Raw genomic sequence first — 9487 nt, 5'->3', positions numbered from 1 at the left:
ATCATCTGAGCTAGGTCACTCGTGCACTTCTCCAATCCTTCAGGGTTCCCCTTTGTCCCTCACAGGGCAGCAGCAAGTGAAAGGGATACCCCTGGCCTTGAGGATCTCACATCTTCTCATTTCCCAGGGGTCTCCGTCCAGTGCCCACACATGCCTGGCATGCAGTAGGCACCTCATCCACATCTGGTGAAAGAGTGGAAAGCAGGTCATTGTTGTGTATTGTTTGGTACAGAATCTGCAGTAGGGAACAGAGAAGTGGGTGACTGTGGTTGTGCCCACTAGTTCCTGTCCCTGAACTTTCAGGGATCAAGAGGCCTTAGCAAGTCGTACAAGGGAGTGGGCACTGTGTGGTGGGACAGGAGGCAGGTACTAAGAAAGGCAGTGGGGTAAGGAGAGGAGTTCTGCCTGTGGGGTCTGGGAGATCCTCCACTAGAACCTCACCAAGGGCCCCGGGCAGGTCATCCGTCCTCCCAGAATCTCTCTATGCTCCTCTGTATAATGTGGCTAGCCTGGAAGAGATATTTGCACAATCATGTTCAGAGCAGTATCATTCACAATAACCAAAAGGTGGAAGCAACACAAGTGTCCATGGATGGATAGATGGATCAACAAAATGCTGTCTATGCATAGAGTGGAATATTGTTCAGCCTCGAAAAGGAAGGAGATTCTGACACCTGCTGTATCAAGAATGAGCCTTGAGGACATTAGGCTGAGCAAAATAAGCCAGACAAAAAAGACAAATGCTCTATTATTCCACCTTTCCAAGGTACCTAGAGTAGTCAAATCCATACAGACAGACAGGAGAAGCGTGGCTACAAGGTCCTGGGGAGGGTGGTGAATGAGGAGTTGTTTTTTAATGAGTTACAGGGTTGTAGTTTTGCAACATGAAAAGCATTCTGGAAATTGGTTTGTGAATGTACTTAATGTCACTGAAATGTACACATAAACTTAGTTAGACAGTAAATTCTATGTTATGTTTATTTTACCTCAATTTTTATAATGGGGTAGTTATGCCTGACTTCTTGCATTGCTGTAAGGATTTCATGAGATAACATATAAGGAACCACCCAGCATGTTGCCTGGCCCATAGTAACTGCTCAATAAATCACAACTGGATGCTACTGAAGATAAAGTTACCTGACTTCTGTGAGACCTGCTCTCCTCAGTTGAAAATTCTTCCAACAAACATTAGATGAGACCCTATTGTGTTATACTGGGTTCATAAATAGCACTCCTCCTTTTCCCTTCCCGCAGAGTAAAATGAATAGAAGACTCTTCTCTGCACCTGAAAAGCTCAATGCTGATGGTGAGAAGGGAATGCTGGGTGGGGGGGTTCCTGGAACCCCTGTGAGGGTTGCTCTTCCCTCAGATGTCTAGAAATGAGGCAGGGTCCCTACATCTTCCACCCCCAACCACGGTTGCCTTGCATTTCCCAGCTGGCTCTATAATTCCTAGAAACTGCCACTTTTCTGCTTCCATTACTTCATGGCCCAGTCAGCACCATTATCATCATCACCATCATCACCATCACCACCCTTACAATCACCATCACTATCATCACCATCACCATTCTCACCCTCACCATTCTCACCATCATCAGCACCAGCATCTTCACCATAACTATCACTATCATCACCACCTTCACCATCACCATCCTTACCATAATAATTAGTGTTACCCTCCCCATCCTCATAATCATCATCGTTATCATCATTACCATCATTATCATTATCACCATCACCATTCTCACCCTCACCATTCTCACCATCATCCTCCTCATCATCACCATTATCCTCACCATAACTATCACTATTATCACCGCAACCGTCACCATCACCATCCTTATCATCACCATCACAATCATCACCATCACCACTCTCACCATCACCATGTTCACCTTTACCATTCTCACCATCATCATCACCATCATCATCCTCGACATAACTATCACTTCATTATCATCACCTCCACCTTCACCATCCCCATCCTCACCATCATCATCATCTCCATCACCATCACAATGATCCTTGCTACATGGAACCTTGCATTCTTGGTATAAGGGTTCTTGGTTGAGGTCATCTAACACATCTTGTAGGATAGAAACCCCACCCCTCAGGGTCTCACAGCTGGTGAAGTAACTGATTATCGTGAGGTCATGTTCCTGTTGGTGATGTGTGATGTCACAAGACCAATAAATACGGGCTGAAGCCCATGGCATCACTTCTTTTTTTGTAAAATAAGCTCCATCATCAGTAGTAATTGTATGATAGCAGAGAATAAGAACTCAGCAAATGTAAATAATTTGATGCTATGAGAAGGATATGAAGGGGAGTCCATATTCCAATATGCGTCTATTCCAGTGAGGCCAATTCTTTACCACTTCCATGAAGGAAGGGAAAGAATATTATTACAACATTACCAGAAATCTGTCTGGCCTAGGCAAGTTAGTTCCTCTTTCCAGGGTCTCAGCATTGCTCACTGTCGGCAGTTAGGGCACTCATCTGGGCAGTAGGCAGCACTGGTGCAGGGAAGTTCATGTTATTGGAAACATGTAGCATCTTCTCCTGCTACCATCGTCACATTGTCCATGAACCCACTGGGCAAACGCCAAGGAAGCTGGGAAAAGCGGCTGACTGGTATCCACAGACCAGCCATCATATGGCCGTTTTATTGGTAGCCTCTCCTACTCAAGGATACTAACACGAGGTTCTCATAACCAGAATATAATCATCCATATCAGGATATCCACATTCACCCAGCACTACTGTCCAATCAACAGATGCTATAATGTCATCCAAATGTTCTCAGTTGTGCCCTAAATACATTTTTATTTTAAGTTTGTAATCCGGGATCCAATCCAGGATTTCCCATTGCATTAATTGCCATGTCTTTTAAGCTCCTTCATCTTCAAACAGTTTTGCCTTATTTTTCACAACCTTAAGAATTTTAAAGAGCAGAAGCATTTCCTTTTGAAGGATGTGTTCACCTTTTTCCATCTGATGTTTTTCCACATCCAGACTTAGGTCATGTATCTTTCACAAGAAAACCACAGAAATAATGCTATGCTCTTCCTAGGACATCACAGCAGGAGGCACACGATCAAGTTTGTGCCAGATTTCTCCACCACAAAGTCATCATTCTTCCAATTGTAATTGATAAGTATTTAATATGAAGATATTAATATACATACACACTAATGTATATTTATATGTAAAATATATACAAAATATTATTTCAATATCTAACCAATATAAAAGTTATTAATTAGATATGTTTAATTTCATTTCCTACTAACTCTTCAAAATCTGGTGTGTATTGTACCCTAACAGCACATCTCAGTCCAGCCTAGCCACATTTCAAGTGTTCAGTATGCATATGGCTGTGGCTACCATATTTGTCAGGGCAGCACTAAAGCACTAAAGAACTTCTTTCTTGGAAAAGTTCTAAGCTTTCAAAGTGTTTGGCAAATACATTTTATAAAATTCTTCAGAATCCATGAATAGGCAATTACACATTTAGTAAGCCATAGAATCAAACATGACATTAAAAAGTGAATCCCTTGACAAAAAAGAAGGTAGGCAAAATTTTCTTCAGAACAAATGGAGAAATCGATGATGATTATCTAACATGCCCATTATTATTTATTAACATCCTTCATTAATACTCCCAAACCCCATCAACAGGTAAATGAATAAACACATTGAGGCCTATCTGAACAATGTCCCAATTCCTTACCATTCTTACTTCTTTTGCAAGCAGAAAAGACTCAGTATCAGCAAAGACTATTTGGATAGTTTGTTCTTATGACAGTAGTTGTAATTTCCTGGAGGTCTATGTGATATCAGTTATGTACTTCAATACCTTCACAAGTACTTTTCCTGTTTGGCCATTTTCTGCAGTATATCCATGCTTCCATTTTCTCTATTCTTTTATTTCTATCCTAGACTTTTCTTTCATCCTGTAATTCTTTATCCTAAAAATACTAATTGAAGGATAACATCACAAAATACTGTATTTCTCTAGATGATACTCCAAATTGATACCTAATATACAGAAATGACTATCATGGACATAACCCACAACATGTGAAATGCATGGCTCATTCTACTGACATTAAAAAGGAAAGTTAATGACAACTGAATTTCTAGTCATTTTCCACCCAAACAGTTGCTTATAAAATGGCAGGGAATTGTAGGTGTGTATGTAGTGGCCATTTTTTGGTGGGGTGTTCAGGAACTCTCCTCTTGAGCCCCTCTTTTCTTTGAGGAATATTTCAATGAGCACCAATTCGGTCTGACACAACCTACCAGCCCCAGCCCTGGAAGTGGGCATGATGCCCAGCTCTGGCCAGAGACTCTACTCTTGTATCATAGCAACTGATTCAGTACTTTTCTTTTGGAATCAACAGGAAGGACTCTTGCTTTTTCTACCACTGTGGTGTGCAAGGACAAAGTAAAGTGAGTTATTTGTAGCACTTCTCTCTACAGAAAGAGAAGAAAGTCATCTTCAGAGGCAGAAAATGAGGTTAAAACACAAGGAAAACTGTCAAGAGAAAGAAGAACATTTCTTGATGATTTCATATAAGCCCCTGGGTCCAGCTATGCATGACAGTGACTTGGGTTAAAGCTCTGTCACTTATAGGAACATTGACTTAAACATAAAATAAAGTATTACAAGCTATGAACTTTTAGATGAAAATACAGAAAAAAATCTTTGTAATATTCAATTAATTAAAAATTTCTTAGATGAAGCCCGAAAAGCACAATGCACAAGAACAATTAATAAATTGGGCCCCATCAAAATTAAGAGCATCTGCTATTTGAAAGACAGTGTTATGAGAACAAAAAAGAAAACTCAGACAAGGAGAAAATACTTGCAAATCTCATATCTAATAAGGGATTTGATTCCAGAGCATATAAAAAACCTATTAAAATTTAATATGAGAAAATAAGCAAAAGAAAAAAAAAAGGAAGAAGCAAAAAAAAATGTGAACATACACTTTACCAAATATATACAGATGGCATGCAAGTACATAAAGAGACACTAAATACTTTTAGGCATTATGAAACTATAATAAAATACTATTGTAAACACGAAAATATCTAAAATTTTAAGAGAAGGCCCATACAAAATGTTGGCAAGAGTGTGGAATTCTCATATACTGCTGATAAAAATATAAAATGGTACAACCATTTTGGCAAACATTGTGACAGTGTCTTAAAACTAAGCCTAAACCTATTAGCTATTACATTCCTAATATTTACTCAAATTTATAAGAACTTATGTACATGAATGTTTATTGCAAATGTATTTGTATAAGTCCAAAACTGGAAGCAATGCAAAAACCCATCAGCAGGCAAATGGATACATAAGTTGTGATCTAACCTCACAATAGAATACTACTCAATAATAAAATTAATGACCTATTGATGCCTGCAATATAGCAGAATCTCAAAATAATTATGCTATGTGAAAGATGCCAGACCCCTCCAAAAACAGGTCCATGCTATACTTTGTTTATGTAAATGTCTAGATGAGGCAAACTATTTTATAGTTACAGATTGTTGATGGCCAGGAAGGGTGTAAAGTAGGAAGGTACAGAAAGTTTGGGATTATGAAAGTGCAAGGGGCAACTTTTATCCGTGCTGAATATGTTCATTATTTTTATTTTGGCGATGGATTTGCAAGTACGTATAAAAAATAACACACCACTGGGCACGATGGCTCACACCTGTAATCCCAGCACTTTGGGAAGCCGAGGCAGGTGGATCACGAGGTCAGGAGATTAAGATCACAGTGAAACCTCGTCTCTACTGAAATACAAAAAAAATTAGCCGGGCGCAGCGGCGGGCGCCTGTAGTCCCAGTTACTCGGGAGGCTGAGGCAGGAGAATGGCGTGAACCCGGGAGGGGGAGCTTGCAGTGAGCCGAGATCATGCCACTGCACTCCAATCTGGGCAACAGAGCAAGACTCTGTCTCAAAAAAACAAACAAACAAACAAACAAAAAACACACATACAGTATTTTTGTTTCATTCTTACAAAAGCACAATTACTTGCTAATGCGATGTGTGTGCCTGTTGGACATGCAGCACAACTTTTCAGATCTTAAAATCGGACTGGATCTCAACCACTGGACCTGATTTCCTATTCCACACTGACTTTAGCACAATACTTGCTTTTATTGTGGTAATTAACAACACCCACCTTAAAGGTAAAGAAATGTACTTCTAATTACTTTTGAAACTATGAACTGCTTCAGGCTAGTAGTTCTTAAGGTCTCCAGCAAATGCTGCTTTGTTTCCCTCAAAAATACACAGCCTGGGCAACATGGCAAAACCCCATCTCTACTAAAAATACAAAAATTAGCCAGGTGTGGTGGTGCATGCCTGTAGTCCCAGCTACTCAGGGAGGCAGAGGCTGCAGTGGGCCTAGAACTTACCACTGCACTCCAGCCTGGGGGACAGAGTGAGACCCCCATCTCAAATACACACACGCACATATACATACTCACAAGCTATCCACTGGTGCCGCTGTCAGTTAAACACAGTATCTCAGGGCACCTTAGCACACAAGTGTGAGAGCTGTGGTCCTAAACACTTCAATTAAAAGTGAAACATCTCTGGCTGGATTTTTAGAATATTTACTTTTTAATGTTTTTATACTATATATTTATTTTTTACATTTTAATTAATTTATCTGAATACAAGAATACAGACATTTTGCAAGCAAAACAATGGAAAACATGCCCTGCAAACACTAATCAGCACAAAGCTCATCTTGCTATGTTATTGTTGATAGATCAGACATAAGCCAAGAAACATTGCTAGAGATAAAATAGATTTTATGATGTCAGTCACTAGAAAAGTATGCCAATTTTAAATATGTACAAATATAAAATATCCCTTCAAATTATTTACTACAGAAACTGATACAACGAAAAGGAAAATAGGCTAATCTACAATATAGATTTTAACATTCCCTTCAATAAGGGACGGAACCAACAGATAAAATCCATGAAAGGGATATTTGATGAACACAATGAGCAAACTTGACATAAACTGACATACACAGAACCCGACACTCAACAACTACTGAATACACAACCTTTTCCAGTGTGCGTGTCATATTGAACAACATAGATGATATGTTGGAGTTTAAAGGGACTCATCACAGAATATTCAGTTGTGGTATTTTGCCTAAACTTGTCTGGCCTTCAGCAGGGTTCAAATACAGTTAAATTCTTATTTCATCTAAAGAGTCCTGTCCTTTTTTTTTTTTGTACATTTTACAGCAACAATCTAAATTTGCATAACAACTGAACCTAGCCCTTGGAACTTGAAGTTTATTCTAGTCAAAGGCAGATTAAACTGTCTAAGTAATAATGTCCTTCAAATTGTTGTCCCCAGTTCCAATAATGGAGTATAGCTCCAAGAAACTAACAGACTATTTGTTCTTCATAGCATACATTCTGTGTTACATCAAAACATGGTATAAAGCCTTGAAATCAGCAGCAGAGAGAAAATGAGATCAACAACCATCTAGCTATGACCTCACTACTGAGTAATGATGCTTTTAGCTGACTCCTTTACTTGATTCCTAACTGCTTATTTCTGGCAGGGAAGCACTAACCTCTGACCAAGCCGACCTTTTAAGAAGTGAGCAGGACGAACAGGCTCCACCACCAGTGATCAGTTTAACAAGCTGCAGCTCTAGTCACTGGCTGCAACTCATATTGTGGGTGTCAAGAGCTCAGAATTAACATTGAAATACTACTGACTCCAAAAGAAACCCAGAAATCTCTGGGAATCCAGCAAAGATAGAAAGGGTCCTCTCAATAGTCACCACTCACACTTTGCTTTGTTTTGGAAACTATTTTATTACATATGGAGAATATCACAAAAGTATGCCTGTTCCTCACTGTTAATGCTAACCCCAAAATGGTAAGACTCTTGCGGGTTGAAACCCCCAGGCTCTCACTGGCCCTTCAACAGAAGACGGTGAAGTCACCTGCAAGAGTGATTGATCACCCAAAAGCTTCCAGGCTGGACGAGTCAGGACTCAGTTCTTGCAGTTCCCAAATTCACAGTTCTCTTGGGACATGGTTATTTATGGAGCTCCCAAAGATGAGCAATTCCACCCAGGAAATTCTGTTTATAAAAGATTATTCACATCTAATTATCTCAGGAGACATTAACACAGCAATGTTGCAAATTTCCCATTAATTGTTAATCCATGGAGAAAAATTGGACAATTATTTTTTAAAATATGAAAAGCTTCATACAATAAAAATTATACTCCCATATGTGATTCAATTTCTATTCATTAATGCCGGAGAAGTTAATAATTACGAATTGACAGTGGTAAAAATAAATAAATAAATAAATAAATAAATCATTCATCATTGGAGATGTGCAGAATGTTTAAAAGAAATACAAATTTGTTATTGGCTTTAGGGCGTTTTATGCTTTCCATACGCTCATGGCTCTGTATCTCTCTCTCTCTCTCTCTCTCTCTCTCTCTCTCTCTCTCTCTGTCTCTCTCTCTCTTTCTAATTTCAGTTTCTTTGGATTTCTCCTGCTTAGAAATGACGAGAGAACTTTGGATGTGGAACGTGGAGGAGGAGGAACACGAAGTAGGGGTCTGCACGTGGGGTGGTGAGCGCTGTGGGTGCCCAGCAAAGACACTGCCTGGTCCACATGCCGGAGGGGTCTCTGCGCCCCAGTAGGCATTGCAGCTGATGGTGAAACTTTTGGCGTGGTGGAAGAGTCTCCACAAACTTTGGAAGGTGTCCGCTGCGTCCTCCATAGCCCTGTATCCCTGCAGAGGGCGATAATCTGGGGGAGAGGAAAGTCCCGCTCGTGGGCTAGGGCTGGCTGGCTGGAGCCACTTGCGCAGCGCAGCCCTGGCAGAGGTGCAGGCGGCACGGGCCACGGGGTTAGGGGAGCCCAGGAGCCACGGCGCCAGCGCTCGCTCACCAACAGCTGGGCCCTGGTGTCACAAGCTGATGTGAGTTACGTCTTCTTGGGGCCAGAGGGGTCCCAGAAAAGCTGCAGACCAGGGCTGACCAGCGGGCAGCGTGGTGGCCACGATGGAAGGTGACGGGGTTCGCAGCGCCAGGCGACCCAGCAGACCGCAAGCCCAGGCATCCCGAATTGCGAGCAGCACCGCGGGAAGGCCCGGCGATGGTGACGCGGCTGCCAGAGCACAAGGCCCACGACCCAGTCTCAGCCGACAGCCCATCGTCAGCTAACTTCAGGAACCCCGGGCCAGCTGAGGCCCGGGCCTCATGGGCAGGACAAAGGGCAGAGGGTGCACAGGCGGGGCCCAGAGCCAGCAGCGCGGGCCTAGCTCCACCGCCGCGGAGCTCGCAGGGCGCAGCAGGCACCTGGCAGCGACCAGGGCTTCCAGAGGAGGCTGCGCCCGCCCGCAAAGGCTCCTGCCCAGAGTCCAGCCTCTCCGCAGGGACTCCATGTGCTCCCCCTTCTC

At 41.8% G+C, this 9487-nt stretch overlaps 1 pseudogene; it reads left to right on the top strand.

The window, feature by feature from the left end:
• The first annotated feature begins 4178 nt into the window (after window positions 1–4178).
• Window positions 4179–9100, top strand: LOC139359387 (protein FAM182B-like; annotated as a pseudogene).
• The last annotated feature ends 387 nt before the right edge of the window (window positions 9101–9487 follow it).

This window comes from Macaca nemestrina, chromosome 17 (genome assembly GCF_043159975.1).
Source record: "Macaca nemestrina isolate mMacNem1 chromosome 17, mMacNem.hap1, whole genome shotgun sequence".
Lineage (NCBI taxonomy): Eukaryota > Metazoa > Chordata > Mammalia > Primates > Cercopithecidae > Macaca > Macaca nemestrina.
The sequence above is the reverse complement of the archived record's forward strand: the minus strand, read 5'-3'. Positions and strand labels throughout refer to the sequence as shown.